This window comes from Leptidea sinapis, chromosome 1, assembly GCF_905404315.1.
Source record: "Leptidea sinapis chromosome 1, ilLepSina1.1, whole genome shotgun sequence".
Lineage (NCBI taxonomy): Eukaryota > Metazoa > Arthropoda > Insecta > Lepidoptera > Pieridae > Leptidea > Leptidea sinapis.
Window position 1 is genome coordinate 28,058,539 of NC_066265.1, and position 21,817 is coordinate 28,080,355.

Here is a 21,817-nt window from a genome sequence, read left to right on the forward strand (position 1 = left end):
TCATGTCACCATGTTTAACTACGTACATGCTTAGAACTTGTTCAAACATATTTACAAGCGTCGAGTATTGTCGGGACTGTGGCATTGCCTTTGTTAACAAATTACAGGATTTGTAAGCGAGTAGAATCGAGCCACAGACTGGTAAATTAAACATGTTGAATGGAGTGGAATACTATTCTCGACTCCTGTCAATCGCAGTCCCCCTGAAAACGTGCTCGGCAAAGAGCACTAAACGTCGGGTTAAGTAAAATAATAATAAAATATAATTATTACGCAAAAATCTAATGTAAATATACACGCGTTCTTTTAAAAGAAATTTATTTAAATGTTAATCAAAGAAGTACTAAATTAAACATAAACCTCAAAACTTTTTTTTGACGTGAATATCTCTTCAAATTATAGTTGCAGTTTGGTGTTGTAGTTAAATATATCTCGCCTAGATAATGTATAGGCTCCAGAAAACAAAATTCACGTATCTATTCACGTAACATCTGATTGATCACAGGATGACATACAGATAATTAGCATAGCTATGGCTTTTTCTGTCGCTGATGTTCAATTAAATGCGCACTCTCAAGAATTTATATTTTTGCTCAGAGACTAAATATATTGAGATATATTGCAAAACTACAATTTAAATTTAGGAATATATAATTTTTTTTGAAATATATTTCATAATCAAAATTAGTTCTTTAATCTATTTTATATTTCGATTATCTTGACTATATTAAGTTTAAATAAGTTGATATTTCTTTTCTGGTGACCATAAATGGCCGTCCATGTTTAGATGACGTAAGCAAACGACTACTTATATCAACAAATCAAATATTGAATGTCACGATTATGAACGTACCTATTGTTTGTTTAGATGGCTGTTGCCGGAATGATTGCCGAATGATGTTTGAAAGTCTATGATTTGTCCCCAATTGCGTCTCAAAAAGCTGTTTACAGTTAAATATTCCGAAAGTTGTTGCGTTGCTCAATCTTTTAATGCAAATGCGTCAAAACAGTTTTATAATTACAACGCTTACTACTAATCGTATTAAACTTCGAAAGTTTCTTTGCCAGAAAAAAAACCCTGAGAGAAAACAAAGTTATATTTTTGAAATATGTTCTTAATTTTAGTTTCAACTAATTAAAATATTAGTTACACTTAGTGAAATGTCTCTCTATTAAAAATGGTAAATATTTTACTATCATTATTGTAAGCGACAGCAACTTGTTAAAGATAGCAGTCCATAAACTGCTTTAAAGAAAATCAACATTTACTTAAATCAAATTGTGAAGTTTAACGCTTAATTTGTCTAAACCGCAAATATTAGAGACATGACAAATGTAAAAAGCGGAACAGTCAGCTGGAGTTGGTAAGTGTGAGTAGAATTGGCCTAACGGCCGTTCCCAATATACTATCTACAGATAGAGATAAATTACTACCTTCTACTGTCACTAATTAGCTATAAATAATCTGACGCTGTCCCAATATACACGATAAGTAATTCTTATCGCCTTATATTGGAACGCGTGAATTGCAATTTCCATACAAACTTCTATCACTGGTAAGCTATACGTCGTCCCATTGACAGACAGAGTGTACGGATAAGATCAGTTACCGTCGATAAGTTTATTGGGACAGAAAAGTCAAGCATAGTTCCAATTTTTATCTCAAGTAAGAGATAGACTAAATATTGGGAACGGCCGTAAGTAGACTGTAGCTATACTCGAACATTGGTATTGCAAATAACTAATATATAGCCTAAAGACATGGTGGGATTTGGCACGGCCGGAACATCGGATAGTCCGGTGGGCGCTCTCACCAATTGGTCCGGCGTCGTACTCGGTACGGCTCGGACGGTAATAATTTTGTGCTATGAACAATGTGACACACCATCGAATATGATCCGCTACCAGACCGCGTCCGATGGTTCGGCCCTTCCATAACCGATCATGTGTTTATGCTATTCCAGTTTTATTCAAATTTCTAATTCAAATATTTTTTATTTAAAATAGGATTCAAAATCTCATAAACGTCAACAACTACCTCCCACTCAAAATAGACTGTTTCAGACCTGAGAAGAACGGGCGCAAGTAACTCAGCGGGCTTTGTTTTATATAAAAATATGGATTTCAATGTAATATCGTACAATAAACATTTATAATAAAAGAGCCCGGGGTGTTCGCTTAGTCTGTGGTATCATTACGAAAATCGGTTATGCCATTGTGTCGTTGTGTGTGCCTTTATCACTTAATCGTTTTTTAACAATTCTTTTAAATTTCGTAACACACTTGTTTTGTACATTTTCTGGGATCATATTGTAGCAGCATATACATCGCCCAATAAAAGACTAACTCGACTTAACCGAGTAGTAGACATTACAAGTTTATGTTTGTTCCTCGTGTTAACATTATGAATGTCACAGTTTCTAGCAAATTCCTCAATGTGCTTCTGAAATAAAGATTTGCCAAAATAAATCATATGATAAATAAATCATTATGATATTAATCTATTATGTGCTTGCTTATTATTACTTGGTGACAGAAATAGCGATATTAATTATTTATCTGTTATCCTGTGTAAAGAACGCGCAATAATTATTATGCAACTTGCAGGATCAGCAACCAGGATCGCATGAGTGACCTTTCCATCTTGGAGCAGCCTGTGCTATTAGTATCCAAGTTATACAGTCCCGGATGTACCGTGTAGAATGATTTCGATGGGCCTCAACATGTCAATAGGTATTCCCTGTGTGGTACTTATATGATCGTATCACACCAGTTTGTGCCGTACAGATGTAGCTGCATCGTGACTTTCAATCATAGAGGTTCATGACACTCAGGACGCTCTTGTTCTATTTTTTTATTGTAGCATTCAACAAGGGATATTACGCATCCGATTCCTCCTCCTACTCGCGTCGTATTCCTCATTGCTGAGGGTCGTGAATTCTCTGAGGATTTAACTTTTTGACAATAGTTCGCCATCTGTGTCTGTCTTTGGCTACGTGCAGTGAGTCATGAAGTCCGGTATTCAATTCAAGATGTGCGGATTTGGTCAGCGCCCTCAAATATATAGGCCCTATAGAGCTGCGACTTCAGTTGTTCGAGGCTGTGGCCATCTTTTCTGGCGATATGTCCAAAGAACTCTAAAAACGCATTCGATTAAAATCCCTACTAATAGTATAAACTTGAATGTATGTTTGTCTGTTACGCTTTTACGCCAGAGCTACTGAACCGATTTTGATTAAATTTTGTACAGCGATAGACTAGAGCTTGGACAAGGACATATGCTACATTTTATTATGGAAAAATCCATAGTTCCTGCGGGATAATTGGAAAACTGAATTACGTCGATGAGCTATAAATATTCCAATAAGTACCTATATAGGTTTAGTTTGCCGTAGCTAGGTATTTTAGGCTCTTTAGGTAATTCCTCGAAATAAGATTCATGCAAAAACAACTTGCTTATAATTTTTAAAAACCTTTTATCTACGCAAATGAAGTCGAGGGCATCAGCAAGTATCAAATAAAAAATCGCTGTGCGCTTAGGCAACAAATTTGAAAATTTGACCAAAGTGAGGTCGACAATACCTAACACATCGATTTATTTTTTAATTTAAAACGTTTCGAAGTATAACATTTACAATACATGTAATTATAAGTACCTACTACATACTGTGATAAATATTGATCTACATAGCTTCTCAACGTGGGCGATAACGACCCCTTGTGGGCGTTTGAGACTTCCGGGGGGGCAGTAGAAGAGAGAAGAATTAAAGAGAAAATTAGGGGGCATTCAGATGGCGCAGATGGGGCGTGGGTAGATTAAAAAATATAGTCTAAAAAGGCAAAAAAATACACGAAAATACTCTAGAAAAAAACATATTCTCAAAGTGGGCGGTGAGCAAAATAAGGGTGACAAACTATCTAACTGATCGCTCCTATAATAGGTTCGCTAGGTTTAAGGGCTCCTTCATATGTCTTGTTATTCAATTTTACAATAAAATATTAAACAGACTGTTATTTTTTAGTGATATCCCTCATATAATTTGTGCCAAACTTTATGGACTATGAAGAACGCGAACCTGCGTCTCTCGGGTTAGGTACATACCAGCGCCCTTCCAACTAAACCAACCATCCGCATCAGTCATAAAATTTGGTACAAAATAAAATTGTAAATATATTAGACCTTCTTTGATAAAGATGACTTGATATAGTAATTGTCTGTTTCACATAAACCTACTGTCTGTATGTACCTAGTTTATTTAAGTCCTAGCAGTAACAACTACTTGTCTAGATGCATTAACCAAACCTAAGTACCAATGTAAACTTAGTCTTAATGTATATACCTAATGGTTGTGATGTATAATGTATTGTAGTAGGTATTATCAGTATGTACTATGTAGTAACTTGTACATGGCTTTCTGTATAATACGTTTTCTTTTGAGACAAAATAAAATATTTGAATTTGTATAGTCTTGCAGATTATATAGAGGCTGGTTATTGACTAGTTCTGCGCAGTTCTGGCTAAAATTGTATAGTACAATTTAAACAATCAAATAATGTGTGTGTGGGCTGGGAGTTTCTTATTAGTTCTTTTCCCCATGTTAAAGCCCTTTTATGAACTGATGTAGCTTCATACCAAGTCTTGTTGCAATATTATATCAAGTCAAAGTTAAATAAATTTTATTCATTCAGGCTTAAACTAAGTAAGCTTTTGAATCGTTACTATAAATATTTCTTTTAAATTGCTCAATCATATGTTCGGAAAAAGTAGAGCTCGTGAGAAGAACATACAATAAACTCAACGGCCACTCTTTCAATAAGATTATTTTACAATGGCTGCAATAAAAATTAGTTTGGTGCTGCATCTATGTATGATTTAATAATATCAAATATTTCATAAAAAGTAATAAATAATAAACTGTATAAATATAAAGTATCGTATATTCTATGCATCAAACCTTTGGAGCCTGAATTCATTGTTTGTGTTAGTATGGTGCATAAATATCGTGATTTATTAACTACTAGTTACTAAATCACTACTAGTTGACCCGGCAGACTTCATACTACATCAATCGATAAAAAAAGACCTAAACTTTTGTATAAAATAAACTTAAAACAAAAAAAAGGAATCTTTTTTTAAGTGTTACACGTGTTTTAAGGAAGTTTATTTTTTACCTGCTTAGAAAGTTAGAAAAATATAAAAATTCTAATTAGTTATTCGTTTAAAACTGTTATTTTTATTTGATTTCTGAACGACGGGGGACACGTCAAAGGAAAATCAAAATTGTTGTTTTTATTTAAATCCGAGGATTTTCATGTTTATTCAAACCTTTTAAACCTTCCCTGGACTTCCACAAATAATTCAAAACCAAAATTAGCCAAATCGGTCCTGACATTCTCGAGTTTTAGCGAGACTAACGAACAGCAATTCATTTTTATATATATAGATAACAGATCGACATGGCACTACAAGCAGCACCCTTGTGTTTTTATATTAGGTATTTTGTGTTATTATCTCCCTATGGTCAACTTTACCCGAACGAGTGCTTAATACTATTGAAAGTAAACAAAATAAAGTGCTCAGTACGATAAAGAAATTTTCACTTCGATAAGAAATACCTCTTTAGTTAGACTGTAATCTCGTAAGTCGTCACTAAGCCCACGCTACCGTTGCGCTGAGATAACGAGTCTCAATAGTATTTACGCCGAGGTGTTAATTTCAGGAGGTTAGAGTAGCGTGAATTTTATTTATATGAAAAGTTAATTCATGCCCTGCTAGCACATTGTGTTTAAATGACAAAGTTAACATACACCTCAGAATAAACAGATATGCGACCGCGTTTGACTTCAGTTCGAGCCCAAAACTTGGACCGCGATTGCGTCGCTCGAACGTAATAAAATGGATATATATGTTTTATTATAATTACAATTTTGTTCTTACTGGGTAAAACGGGCTGAGTAGGGGCGATTAGAAACTTTTATGACTATTATAGTTATTCTATAATCATTCAGTACATTTATTTAATATACGTTCACAAAAATCGTCACCTTTTTGCTCTTATTAGTGATTTTCATTATTATAACACTAGAAATAAGGGATTGCTTGTTAATTAAAAAATGATTAAAAAAATGGCTCTGTCGTAAATCCTATTGCTCCACTGTTGAATATCTAAATGATCGGACAGCCTGGGACTAGATTGTGATTATTTTATAGCGAAAGAAATGACTGTACAATATTGTATATTTTTATTGAAAAGAGCGCAAAAAAAATAATGCCGGGAGAGTTTCTTGCGCCGCTTCTACTCTCTCAGAGCGCCATTTGTTTCCGAAGCGGTAGTAGTATCTAGTAGTTATTAGAAATTATATCAAAAAAAATCTAAAGGAATCAATTGTGAGAAAATAAATGCCTTTTATGCCTTTATACTACTTACTAATAGTTATTCAAACAAAACAAACCATGATTACATTAAAATAAAACTATCATTATAGGGAAGCGTACCGAGAATACTGGCAGCATTCCCGCGATGGATAGCTAGACTGATCCGTTGACAGAAATAGCTGCCAGCGCTTGGGTTTCCAGTAGCCTTATTGAAGCGCGAAGATTGTACTTTATACATTCTCCGCGCCTCTGGGCTCCACTGGCCAAGTGTGTGGACTCTGGACACCAAACGGCACAAAGTTGTAAGACTCACTGAGACCGACATATTTGCGACTCTTCCTGTCTTCGGCAGTCGAAGTAACTTGGACATGAGAAGGAGCCAGAGAGTCGACGCAAGTCGCGTCCCGCGCGAGCGCACTTCCCCGTGCCCAAGCCTTGAGGATCATTCCATCAGGACGCTTGCTATCGCGGTGGGTAATAACCATATGGCTCTAAAACAGCTGGTATATTAAGAGCGGCAAATGCCCTGTGTATGACTTCATTAATACTGGCGTGATGACTGATACGGCCTGCCGATTTGAGCGCGGGATAGCCCGTTACGCCCATCATATACTTGAACACCTGATCTACATTGATGATGTTCATTCAGTTTTATATCTAACCGGAGTGATACGCATATTGATAATGTCATATTGTCAAGTAACGTTCCAATCGCCGCAGAAGGCAACGCTTGTAACCAAAAGCCCGACTCATTTTGTGTCACGGCCAAAAGACCAGCACGCTCTGTTCTGTCAGTAGATGTGACCAAAAGATAATAAAAGGCTGACTTACAAAGAAGATCGTCCCATGCTTTTTGACACTTTAAGTTGTCTGGAAAATTTTGAATATTTGCAATATTTATATTGATTGCCAAACATTGTTAGCTTCGTTCAAATACGCAATCTCTGAGTTACCTGGTACGTTATTTACAATTCTAGTAACCAAAGGCTGCACACTATAAACTGAAGATAGAAATGCTGGTAAGACAACGCCCGAATCCCTTTCCCTCCTTCCCTTTCCCAAGATCCCCCCCCTCCCCCCTCTTATATTTATGTTATATATGTATGTATACATATCTATGTATTTATTTACCTAGTTTTTAAGTTAGTTTTAAGTTCTAGTCATTAGTCTTAAGTTAGGTTAAGAGATAGGTTACGATTAATATTACGTTATATCAATAGCAAATAGCCAGGTTTTCCCAGTTTCCTGGATTCCCCGCCACAAACCTCATGTATTAGTTTTTAAGCATAATAAAGTTTTATCCCTCAATACGTAGATAGGGTTGTAGAAATAAGTTTTCTGATACCTACATATATAAGGCTTAATTGTAAATTGCTTTAATAAGTAGATTTAAGTAATTTTGTAAAATGTATTTAATACCAAATATAGAAATCTTGAATTTGAATTTTTTTTTTTTTGACAACGCCCGAAATTTTACGAGTACCCAAACTACCAAACCGTATCGGTAAAGAGGCTTGAGACCATGCACGATCGGTTAACTCGCAATTCAAAATGGTTTCTAAGATATTTTATACTATTTTATTATTTAACTAGCTGATACCCCGCAACTTCGTCTGCGTACACACAGGAAAAAAGAAAAAATACAAGAACACTCATAACATAATACGCTGTCGCAACACTTTTTGTAAATAATTATGTGTTCTGCAAAGCCATGAATACTTAACAAGGCACACGCGATGTAAAAAATATTTTAGGTATTTTTTTTTACACCTCGGGTTACATTTTTGGAGTTTTAGTAAGGAACGCTAATTTAAAAAAAAATATAGCCTATATCACCCGGGGTTAGTTGTAGCTTTCCAACGGTGAAAGAATTTTTCAAATCGGTTCAGTAGTTATGGAGCCTATTCAATACAAACAAACAATCAAATCTTTCCTCTTTATAATATTAATATAAGCTATATGGCGCACGGTATGAAAAAAGGTGGGTAGTTAAATCAAACGTTAAAAATATTTGAAGGGCCACATTTCCTCTGCGTAATTAATAAACTCGTACATCATATAGCGCTCCCCAGTCCCTTTTTTGTATTGTTTTTAATTTTATCTATTATAATTAAATAAATTAAGAAATAAGAAAGGATTTGGTTTGGTTGCTAAATAAAATTGTTCTGAAACTCAATTACATTTTGGAGTCTCTTTAACTTTACTGATTTCTAAAACTAGTAGGCAGTATATTTTGTGTTTAAAAATAAATCATACTCGAGAATTCTTGGAAGTTGTATCGAGCGAAATATTTTTTCGTCTAAAACGTTTCTTCTTCTGTTCGAAGGATCTAATGATTTGAGTAAACTAAAATATCTAAATTATTTTCGGTAGTTTCTGAGAAAGGTTGTCATGTGATGTGTCGCAAACAGCTAATATATATATACATATATCTGTATTTATGTATGAATTAATACTTTATTCGGGCCGCTGAGCACGTTATTACCTCTCAGAAAGTAAAGTGGGTACCTGGTCCATATAACATACCTTCGAAATAAGTCCAGCAGTTTCGGAGATCAACTCGAATAAACAGATATCTTTGTAATTACTATTCGATATCCAATATATCGCCGGAATAGGTGAGAGCGAAGGACCGATCGTTATGGCGATCTTTGGGGGAGGACTTTGTCCGGGAGTCGACGACATCCAACTGAAATGATAATATGATGATCGAATATATTTCTAAAAGAATCATATTCAGTGAATTGGCATTAGTAGGATTAAACTGCAATTTGACATTTATTTAAACGTTTTAACCAGATTATGATTATGAGTAATTAGCTTCGAAATTGAAGCAGATAATTTCATTCTATTATAGTCTCTTCATATGTTCTACTAGCGACCTGTTATTTTATTTAACCCTTGTGTTTGATGTAGGTTTACCATTTAGTAATTTCAACAGTCCTCAAGTCTGACACTTCGAATAAAGTCGGGATGTTTTAGTATGTTTCTTTGTCTTTATTCAAAAAGCCTTATCTGATATTAGTTAATATGTAGTTTAATAACTATATTCCATCTATTTAAAAATAAAATCCGAACAAAATCCGGACTAGAGTCTAAAAGTGCGGACATGTCCGGTTTAATTTAGACGGCTGGTAGCCCTTATTTGATGGGAGTTTTCCATTCATTCATCAATACCACATAGTAAACCAGAGATCTGTTTAGGGTTATGTATTCACGTTTTTGATTTCTTTTAATATTAATATCCGTAAGTGGGAATTGGACTCGCAGATAATAATAATAATATTGACACACTTTTTACACAAATTATCTTGCCCCAAGTTAAGCATATACAGCCTGTGTTATGGGTAACAAGACAATGATATATTTAATACAATATACTTACTTATACATACATAAATTCATGTAAACATACATATAAACATACATAAATACATTTAAACATCATGACTCGGAAACAAACATCCATATTCATCATATAAATGCTTGCACCTATCGGGATTCGAACCCGGGATAAAGGGTTAAAGGAAAAAGATAAAGGCTCCCTTTACACAGTGCAAGATAAGAGGAAAGATATTTTTAGATAATTTGTAATTAATGTAGGTACTAAAATGTAAAGATTGTATTTCTCTTAATTTTCATATCACTTATTTTTAAATAAGACACCTTGGTTTTTATACTACCTTCTACCCGCGACTTCGTCCGCGTTGAGTAGTTACTTTGGGATTTTTTTTATTTCTTAGGATATTTTTAATACACATATAAACTGCTCTTTCCGCTGCTGGCAGCGCTCTTATATGATACAACGCATATCCCTTGTCATTGTGGACCGTCTCTTTAATAGTATTTCCCCGTGAACTTTAATCTCCTATTTCATCCCCATGTAGGTCAAAATTTCAAAAATGCTCGAACAAATGTTTATAAATTATTTCTTTTCAAGTGCCTAAATACAAAGTTTCATGGTTTTACCTTCGATAATGACGAATTTCCATACAAACTGCCATCTCCTATTTCAGCCTTTTTCAAGCTCTAGTCTACCTCTGTACTAAATTTTATCAAAATTGGTTCGGTGGTTTAGGTGTGAATGCGTAACAATCAACTCACATTCACATTTATAATATTACTAGGGATATTCTCCTTCAAATTTCAGCTACATATTTCATTCATGATAGTCCGGTGGCAGTTATACAGACAGATTATTATTGGTTGCCTTTCATCTACAGAACCCTGACAAAATGCATGGACTAACACAAAATTTAGTTCATGAGCATTTCGTCGAGTTCATCGTTATAGATTTCAACAAATATCCAGTTTACCTCCGAGTGAAAAGTCACGGTTGTATATTCACAGAACATTTACGTGCGGTATGTAAACACGCTATATACGGATACATACATATGTATCGCGATAGTCTATAACGGTCGTCTGTTTAAAAATGAAACGTTTCTGTGTAGAGCACTGAGCTGACTTGTTGTTTGAAGTTTTCTATACCAATTAGCACCTGGCCGGTAGACCGTAACTGGGTGAGGCGTTGGAATGCTGACAAGACTTCTCCTCGCGGGAGGTATTGCTTACTTATCTTGCGAAGGAAGTGTACTTCTATTTGTTTTAATGAAGTGGACTTTTTGCATCGGCTAGATAACGCGCAATACCGGGAATGGTAACTGATTTTAAATATATTATGTTATCGCTTCAAATGGCTCGCACAAGTATGAAAGAGACGAGATATATAAGCGTTGGTAAACTAAATAAAAAGGTGATGTTGCTTCTACATAAAATATTTACGGAACAGGTTTTGTGTTGTGATGTTACCAAGGCAAATAAATTAGTTTAGGTAGGTATATAAAACTCAGCAATATACTCGCTTCACTTCGACTCGATTATATACTTTTTTTTTCGTAACTGTTGATATAAATATAACACTTATTCAAAACAAAACTATATTTACAATACTTAATATGATTACATGATATTAAAAGTATCACTACGAGGAATGGTACCAAGAATACTGGCAGCATTTCCGCGGTTATTTTAAACCTATGTTACCTTTACCTTTGTAGATATATATTTTTATATTTATAAGTGCTTCGATCGAGTTTATCAACGGTAAAAGAACCTGTAACTATGTATTACCTAGGATAGTAAATACATATATGCATACATACATACATACCTAATGATCTAATAGATATATATATCTGCAAAAGAAAAATTTCAAAGTAAAGCTAAAAAAATACTATCTAGAAGCTAATAACCAGGAATACCTATGATGTTACATATTTTTAATATTACTACTATATGTTATATTAAGTCTTAAGTAATTAAAACAATTATTGTAATGCGAACTTACCGCTCGCACATACACCTTAGAGATTTTGCGAGTATGTCTTTATTATTATATATATTAAGATAATTTTGTTCATTGAATAAATAAATAAATAAATAAACTGTAAGGTAGATCCTGTAGATGAAGCCACAACTTGAGAGTTGAACAAAGCATACAAGATTTTATGACGATACGTCACTCGAACAGGTAGCTCAGTTGGATGAGCACTAGCACGGAACGCGAGAGGTCGTGGGTTCGAGTCCCGTATCGTTCATAAAATTTTGTTTTCAAATTTTATTTGTGTATAAATTAATTATAATTAACACTAAAGTGCACTAATAGATGTTTTACATCGAAATTCTCGGAAGTTGCAACATTATTTTTTTTATCTTTACTGTTTTTCTAAAAAAGGGCATAAACAGTTTGAAATAAGGTATGAAAGCTTGCATGGAAATTCAAATTCGGAGACAAAAACATGAAAAAAATTTAGGCACTTGATAAGAAGTAATTTATAAACATATGTTCGAGCATATTTGAAACTTTGACCTACTTGGGATAAAATAGGAGATTAAAGTTCACAGGGAAATACTATTAAAGAGACTGTCCACAATGACAAGGAAATCATTAAAGGAAAGTATAAAACCGCTGAGCGGGCGTTAAGAGCATTTTGTGTATATTATCTGCAAAGTATCCTAAGAAATAAAAAATGCTGCCCATAGTAACTATTCCACGATAAAGCTAGTACTACATATAACAATACCCTTGCGAGTTCACTGCACATTAGTAACATCTCTGCTAATGAGGTTATTGAGAATGTGGCAATAATTGACCGCTCTTTAGAATTCGAACAATAAGTAGGTTACATACCATTGTGAAACATCAATGGAGCCCTCCCGAATGTAAAACAATAAATGTTTTGACCCGAAGCTTTTGACTAACACTAAAGTTCCCAGGTACATTTGAAAGGAGCTGATTAGATTATCGACATCTAATATTGTTTGTTTTAACTTTGGGAAGACCTGCAATGGCTGAGAACTTATCTTCTTACCTGTGTGTTATATATATATACTGGCTGACCCGACAGACGTTGTTCTGTACATTATAAATAAAATACTGTTTTTTATGAAATTGTCAATGAAATTTTTTAATAATATCAAGAATTATTTCGTAATTCGGGTCCCAAATCGAAATAAAAACTATCCTATCTCTCAAGTTGGATTAACCTGCACTCCATGAAGTTATCCCCAATAAAATCCGTTCATTAGTTTAGGAGTTCATCGCGGACAAACAACGTGTCACGTAATTTATATATTTTAAGATATATATATATATATATATATATATATTATCGAAGAAAATAACAGAAGTGAAAACTTGAACATTAACGTTGTGCATTTTGGAATGGTTAAGGAATAATTTCGTACGAATTGCATTATTCATCAGTATAAAATTACTAGCATATATGTGGTTAAATACAATATTCATTTATTGCGCTATCGTACACAATAATGACAATTTATAATAAATAAAAAAATTAAATCTACAGCTATTACAATTATTTTACATTAAAAAGTTTATCTCTCAGAAAAATCAACTTTCATCCATAACAAACAATAAAATTTAAAATTTATTTAAAATTTCACGGCTGAGATTCAATACCTCGACCTCGCGGTATTTAGGCTTCGCAATCACAGCAATTTATTACCAGTGGTTGAATACCACTGGTAATAATTTATTAAAAAAAAATACTTTACTTGTAGTTTCGTGATGATTCGTAGGTACACTGCTGGCTAACATAATAAATAAAAGAATACAAAGTTTTAAATATAGATTTTTAATTTCCGTTTTATAAATTTAAGATTAAAATTTTGATGTTGTTTTTATTAGGTTTACTCTACGAGGTTGACTAGGCTTTTCACCTTATATAACTCTAAATAAGAATTGCCTAATAATCGTGAAAGTTGCTATAAGTTAAAAGGCTTTTACAGGCTTGTTTACTGAAAATCATTTATGCATGTTCCTGCCAAATATGAGTATTAGATATAGTTAGTGGAAAAAAACAATAGGTGTTCTCAAGCATGGGAAAAAGTTAAATCTTCCCGAAACAAAGGACTTTTATCAGAAGAACAAAAACCCATGCACATAGTAGGTAACATAGATAATGTGTCATGTTTTTGGAAATCAATTGGAGGATTTTGAAGGAGGCTTAAAGTTTAGTTATTTTTGTATTGTACAAGAAAACTAGCCGTTCCCGCTCGCTTCGCTGGGCGAATTTTAAAAGGAAATAAATTAAACCACAAAAAATAAGTAGCCATAAACCATCTAAGATAAATTTCGCATCGAATGGTGGTAGTTTCATGTCGATACGATCAGTGGTTTAGGTGTTTTCATTATATTATTACCATTTTCATTATATAATATATATATACGAGTACCTACATAGAAGATAAAGGAGATGAATTGATTTGTGGGCAGCGAAACTTATACCTATATTTATTTGGCCTTCTAATATTATTAGGCACTAGATGTCTTTTATTTTTTAATTTGCTGTAACTGAGATAGACCCTTATTTCAAAGATATTCTTAAATATTATATTGCTATTATTATATCTCTGATCTAAGGACGGTGAATAACGAAACGATAGGGTTAATCAGTTTAATGACAGCCACTAAGTTAACTACAATAATGAAAGTTAACTTTGATTAATAATTAGTTCTTGTATAGATTAAGAAGCTGTATAATTAAATAATAGTAGGTAGTAACTAGTGTAATTAACAAGCGTTATTGATATCGTTAACAAACTTACCAGTGGGAGGTTCCTTTGCACAGGATGCCGGCTAGATTATGGTTACCACAACGGCGCCTAATTCTGTCGTAAAGCAGTAATGTGTAAACGTTATTGCGTTTCAGTCAGAAGGGCGCCGTAGCTAGTGAAATTACTGGGCAAATGAGACCTAACATACCTTAAGTTTCAAGGTGACGAGCACAATTGTAGTGCCACTCAGAATTTTTGGATTTTTCAACAATCCTGAGCGGCACTGCTTTGTAATGGCCAGGGCGTATCATTTACCATCAACTCAACGACTTGCTCGTCTTGCCCCTTATTATCATAATAAGACTACCAAGTACAAAACAGACATAATTTTTTTGTCTAACGCACGGATGTAGGTAATGATATTTATGGCTTGTTAAACTTAGTTTTGTACCTACATCCTATTGTAAAGATTATTTTATATTTTTACTTCCTATAAGATTGTTTTACGGTAAAGTACAAAATTTAACATCAGAATTTTTAGAAGTTTAGGGAGTTATTATAACAATAACTTAGGTACTATCTTTTATGTAAGTAATTATACTATAGAATAACTAGGTACTTACCTGTCCCAGCAAACGTTGTATGGCCGATATTAAAATCTCGATACAAAAGTAACTGTTGACCGTAGATGGGTGAAAATTTGAAGTTGTATGTATTTTTTAATGCTGACTCATAATCAAACAGATTAAAAAAAAATGTCAAAACAATTAAAAAAAAATTCGTGTGGACCACCCTTAACATTTAGGGGGATGATGAATAGATGTTATCCGATTCTCAGACCTACCCAATATGCACTCAAAATTTCATGAGAATCGGTCAAGCCGTTTCGGAGGAGTTCAAAGTTTAACACCATGACACGAGAATTTTATATATTAGATATATAAACAGGCAAATGTTTAGGATTCAGCCGGTGAGAAAGTGAGATAGGAAGTATAATACAGTGTTTTGGTACCAGGGGATCATAATTGAAGAAGACACATGTTTTTTTTTTATATCTATTAGTTTTAAAAGCTTGGAACACACATCGATGCTTAAGAGGTAACAAAACTTAACAATAAATACGATTTTTTTTAATAATTATCAAATATCATGTCTATGTAAGTAGACTTAGGGTGATATGGGCCTTAAATCTACACTGTGAAACATGATTAATAATATTTTATTTAAGTTTTTGAACACAATATGAGACTTAACTTTTACTTTAAAAGCTTCAAAATTACATAAGATTTACAATTATGAATTATAATTATAACGATATTCTTTGTAATTCAAACAAATGGAAAAATTATCACTTCTCTTTGAGTCAAAACGGTTAGGGCATGCAGAAGCGGATCGTCGTTCTTAATTAATCTTAACTTTTATAGTATGAAATGAAAGATATTATACCCGATAGCCGTCACAGTAATTGAAACGTCTTTAAGAATATGTGTGAGATTTGAATATTCTTTTAGTAAGTACAACTCAGAACAAACGAAGCGAGGGTAACCAGCTCCACGATTTTACTTATCATTGGTATATCAAAGGCCGGCAACGCTCTTGTGATTCCTCTGGTGTTGCAAGAGAATGTGGGCGGCGGTGATCACTTAACACCAGGTGACCCGTACGCTTTTTTGTCCTCCTATTCCATAAAAAATATCACTTCTATTCTTCGAAATATTTAAAGTATTCTTGTTTTTATAAAGTTTTGTTGTATTTGTTTTTTGTTTTATTCTTAACAAACCATTACATTTGATCTCCATAATTATCATGGGGGTGTCATAGCAGACCAAAGCCAAATTTAAAAAAAGTGTGTTTGTGTACGCACGCAATAAGTTAATATTCTTTGGCGAAGTAAAACAAAAATCCTTAAATCCTCGTGCAATTTAAACGTTTGTAGAAAAAGCTATATTAAATGTTTGTAGAAAAGAAGGATATTAAATAGAACTGAAATGAAAACATTATCATACCGCAGAATTTAGTTAAATAACGTGTTATTAAATATTATTAAATTATTTTATACAAAAGGGGAATTTTTCTTTTATTTTAAAACTTGTAGGTAGGTATATTATTTATTAAAATTATACCTCTATTAAAATTTATTTAATTCTCGTCCATTGGTTGTGATTAAGCCGACATATGAGTTACAAGAGGCTTGATAGCTCGAGTATGATACGAATGGTTCTAGTTGAACAGCTAACGTCAGGGTGTCGAATTTGCGTGACGGTGTGCGCATTGTAAATAATCATTTTGATATTTTTCTAACGCGCCAAATGAAGTATATCAAAATATGTCTGGTTAATTTTAAACATGTTGTTTAACACCTTTTTTTTAAGTAATAAGTCTAACGGTCTTGCGGTACTCCTGATACCTGTCTAGTAAGTGATCACTGCCACCTATTATTATTGATTAGAGCGAAGCTAGAAAGCTTGGAACAAATCCTTACAATACAGAAACATAACGAGTTACTCTTAGAGTAAGGATTGGTCTCCGCTACGCTCCCACTAGATACCGCACTATCTTAGAATAATAGTTTTTTTTATTACGGCAACTATCACCACAAGCATTTAGCTTATGTGTGTGGCATTGGACACTCAATGGCATCTTTAAAATTTTGTAATATGCTTCGTGTTATTTATATTGGAATTAATAAAACAGTGTCTTTCTTGTAGTATTATTTTTACAAAGTTTTACTACGCGACCCAGCAATTTTAGTTTCAATTATTAGTAAAGTTTAACAGAACATGTGGCACGTCAGCGTCACACATTGTTCTAGACTGGCTCGAGTACGCCCACTTGGTCGAAGTATTAGTAACCGCACTTTACGCCTACGCCTGCGGTATCTATTTGAGATCAATCCTTAATCAAATGAGTTACTTACATTTCTACAATATATACTTTAACTAATATAACTTTGGTCACAAAAAATGTGCATGTAACTTTAATTTATTACAGCATTAACATATATTTTTACATGTAACTGTTTTTAAGAATGGTATTCCGTATTATATATTTATCAACAATATTGCATAAGTAGTTAGAAAAAACCATATTAAGGTTGCGCACGATTCTCGTAGTAGCAACGGCTTGAACGATAACCACCAATCATATTCAATAACAACATGTTGTGGGCGTGGCTTATATTGACATCTATAACTATAATCTTCATGAAAACCAGTTCAAAACTAATCCTTATCACCGACACATAAGCGCTATAGACTTTTATATATAGTACATGATTTTCGTAGCGACCGAAAAAGAACCTTAAAATTGTGTAGTTAAGATGTGTTTTATTGTAAGGATGTGTTGCGATGGGTATGTTGTGGTACACTGTATGCTAATGAAGAGTGTTGCGGTCGAGTTTGTGATCGTTGGTCATGCAGTTGGCACGTCATCACTGATTTGTGTGTTGCGACAAATAGAGTTGCTAGAGTCGAAAATTGAATAGAATTGTTGGTACATTGTGTATTGAAACTTATTGTGTTGTGAAGTGCAACTGCAATGTTCGTATCGAAAGCATTATAGAAACCTATCAATTAATAATACTGGGATTTGGTAACATTTATGAGGTAAGTTAAATTTTTTTTTAAATCTCTATTTATTATATTTGAAAGGCATTTTTGTGGGAACATCATAACTTTCACAATATTTTTTAATGCATTTAATGATTCAAACAACAATTAAAAACTTAGTTTTGCCGTTATTGTCGAAATATTTGCTTGTAAGGTTTGCCAACAAGTTTACATCTTAGTTGCGACCAGAATTTGTAATAATTTTACCAGTGGGAGGATGCACGGGATGCCGGCTAGATTATGGGTAGCACAACGGCGCCTATTTCTGCCGTGAAGCACTCTAATGTAATGTGTAAGCATTATTGTGTTTCGGTCTGAAGGGCGCCGTAGCTACTGAATTTACTGGGTAAATGAGACTTAACATCTTATGTCTCAAGATGACGAGCACAGTTGTAGTGCCGCTCAGAATTTTTGGGTTTTTCAAGAATCCTGGCCACCGCACTGTAATGGGCAGGGCGTATCAATTACAATCAGCTGAACGCCTTGCTCGTATCGTTCCTTATTGTCATAAAAAAATCACATTCATATTATAACGCAGACCTAATTACAGGCAAACACAGTTTGCGTTTAAAACAACATCGCTCGGAATGGATCCGGATTTAATATTAATATAAATATGGAAGCTTAATAATTATTTCAAATATTTGGAAAAACTTTGTATTCTACTTTTAAATTTAGATAAAGAATGACAAAAATATCTATAGTAGTAGCATGGCAGAGAGTGTTGTTGTGCCAACGACACATCCTGGACATCAAGCCGTTTTGAACCAAATTAGTTTTCATTACATAAAAGGGCCAGTTTTATTTGATCTGGGGACAACCAAGAAAATATCCTGTGCTGCAAGCAAGGGCAATCCATGAAAAAATATAAATAAAAATCTTTGGAATTATATATTTTCAAAAATAATTTGTGAGACTTAAAATAAATTTCAGATAATAAAGGGGTTTCAACAATTGTTCAAGCACGATTGAACATGAAATATGTATTTCTACAATGATCTTTTTTCCGTATACCATGAAGTTATCCAACTAAAAAAGTCCTGAGATTTGTGGAATGCAACAAACGCGCGCTAAGTTATAAACACATAATAGGGTTTGGTCCGGCCGAACCATCGGACGTGGTCCGGTAGCGGACTATACCTATTCGATGTAACAAGGAGTTCTTAACCGCATATAAGAACTCATTGTGTAGAACAATTTGTTGCCGTAAAGTTAAAGAATAATATATTTTTTTATATTTGAATATTGACGCGAATGAGAAAATAATCGAATTAGACAGAATAGATATGATGAGAAGTGAAAGCCTTCAGCTTATATTTAATATTCATAAAAATGTTTAATAGAAAGTGAAAGAAGAAGAATATAGAAGTACCAGAGAAAATTAGATTGTTTAATTCAAATTCAAGTATTTTTATTCGAAATAGAATGTGACCATTCCAAAACGAATTCAGACCTGAGAAAAATGGGCGCGACAATCTCAGCGGGCTTTTTTTTTCATCAAAAAATGTGTTTACAAAGTAATATTGTACAATTAAACTATTAAATAGCCTGAGGGCAGTCGCTCCATTCCCATTCTGTGGTACCTATCATTAAAAAAGTTATGTTATAATTCTTTTGATTAACTTAATACTTTTGTTTTGAACATCTTATCCTGCAACGATCCCGCGCGTGAGGGAGGACTCACGCGCAACCAGTATTATGTCGTGTCCATCGGACAAAATTTCGGACCAAATCCGACTACGAGTTAAAGGCTATTATCGCTGTACGCGGTCACTGCCACCCATTTTGTAACAGTAGAGGACTCATAGAAGCGTTCGCGGTATGGTGAAGGGATTTTCGTGGAATTTGGCGGCAAGGATTATGTCTAATAGCTCTACTGAATATTTCTCGTGATAGGTAGGGCAGAATAAAGAGGTCTTTACGGAGCATCTAAGAACGGAACAAAATAACAAGTTGATTAATTAATTTTTCTACCTTTTTTGTTTATTAACGTATCTAAAACAAAACATTTATCTGAGTTTCTTTAATGTGAAATCATGTTCACATATATTTTTTGGGAAATAAAAAGTAAGCCTTTACCAAAATCCAAAGATTAATCTAAGCCCTTTCACAAAAATATAAGTATCTATATAAACAAAAATTGATTATTTAAAACACAATAAATTAAAAAAAACATAAAAAAGTACTCTGTTTAAATATACATCTATACACTATAGGATTCAATGATAGTTGTAAAATCTGTCGCGAAAAGGACCAAATATGTATTGCCACATCCTGAGCATGTGTAGTGCACTTAATAAAAGAAATCAATATATTGGTATGGTATGCATAATTACAATACACTTAGATAATTTATACGTCTAGATAGAGTCTCTTGCTGTTTGACAACCGATAAAAACGAGCCAGGTTTAAAACTTTAGTGTGCGTGACAAGCTACGTCTTCCTTAAGCTATTGCTCAAAATAGAGGTTAATTCTAAACTCAATTTTTTCCGACGTTTTCACAGCTATCATAGTCTATTTAGACGTATAAATGATCTAAGTGTAGGTAGACATAAACTCCCTATAGAGTTAATTCACTTCTGCTGAAGGCATCGTCGGCTTCATAGAAGCGATTAACCGTTTGGTTAGATATACTACAGAACCATGCTATGGTCGGTAAAGGACACAAAAAATCCATAAAAGTCGCTGTGCTAGAGAAGACCGTTTATCTTTTGAGGACTCCCATCGGAATTACAAAGTAACAATTTTGAAAAGTAAACTATATAAAAAAAAAATTGTTAGTGATATCAATATGGTTTTTACACGACACTTCAAACAACAATTATCTATATAACATCTTTTATGTTGATTGTTTTAAGCGTAAAATATAATACACACAATTCATATAATAATTTACATTTATATTATGAACATTCGTTTTTGTATTATTTACATTATTCATCAGCATTAACTCATACAATAAGTATCGATCGCGCATCTTATAAGCGTAGTATTCTTAGGCTGTCTGCCCACTGGAGTGGAGAGGAGGGGACATTAATTGCTTAAATCCCAGTCCACTGCAGCAAAGAGGATATTTTAAGAAATGTTATTGGTTAATACTAACATAGCTCCGTTCAACTCCTCTCCGCTCTAGTGGCGAGGATAAATACTTAGTTTAATATAAGCATGTTGGTGACGCGACTTTTAAACTTACTAATTGTTAAGCCTCGGTATTGCAGGACAGCGCTCATGGCGGTGCTCAAATATACAGATATAAAAGATAAACCAGAAATTTAGCAATTATTACAATGAAAGTGTGTAAGTGTATTTGATGTAGTAAAGCATTTCTTTAGAGCATAGTAAGAAAAAAAACTCAAAACTTTGAAACAGAAATAAAATGTCGAATGTCATACCAACACGTGTCGTCATATCAAAAATTGCCTTGTGCGCGACTATGTGATGGTTGATTGTCAACCGAGGGTCGAAAGAATTAACTCGATCGAATCCCGAGGTATTTAGACGCCCGAGCGCAGCGAGGTTGGCTATAGTCCGAGTAGGAATTGATAATTTTACCCGAGTTAAACACTCTACTTTTCATTTTGAATATGAGGAAAATAACACTAGTTGTTTATCTAAGCACAGATTAGTATCCCGCCAATTTATGTAAACTTTTTAAATTTCAAATATAGAACTTACCGCGTAATTTTTGCAGTTTATTCCGCTCAAAGAAGTTTGCGCTAGGTTCACACGGGCTGTTTAGAAAGTCACATG

At 33.7% G+C, this 21,817-nt stretch overlaps 1 protein-coding gene across 1 annotated transcript in view; it reads left to right on the plus strand.

Moving 5' to 3' along the window:
* The first annotated feature begins 17,855 nt into the window (after window positions 1-17,855).
* Window positions 17,856-21,817, plus strand: part of LOC126969497 (T-related protein) — a 39,987-nt gene continuing 36,025 nt past the window's right edge. The window contains exon 1 of the mRNA XM_050814968.1: window positions 17,856-18,063. The gene's annotated coding sequence lies outside the window, so the exon portion shown is untranslated. The remainder of the gene's footprint in view (window positions 18,064-21,817) is intronic.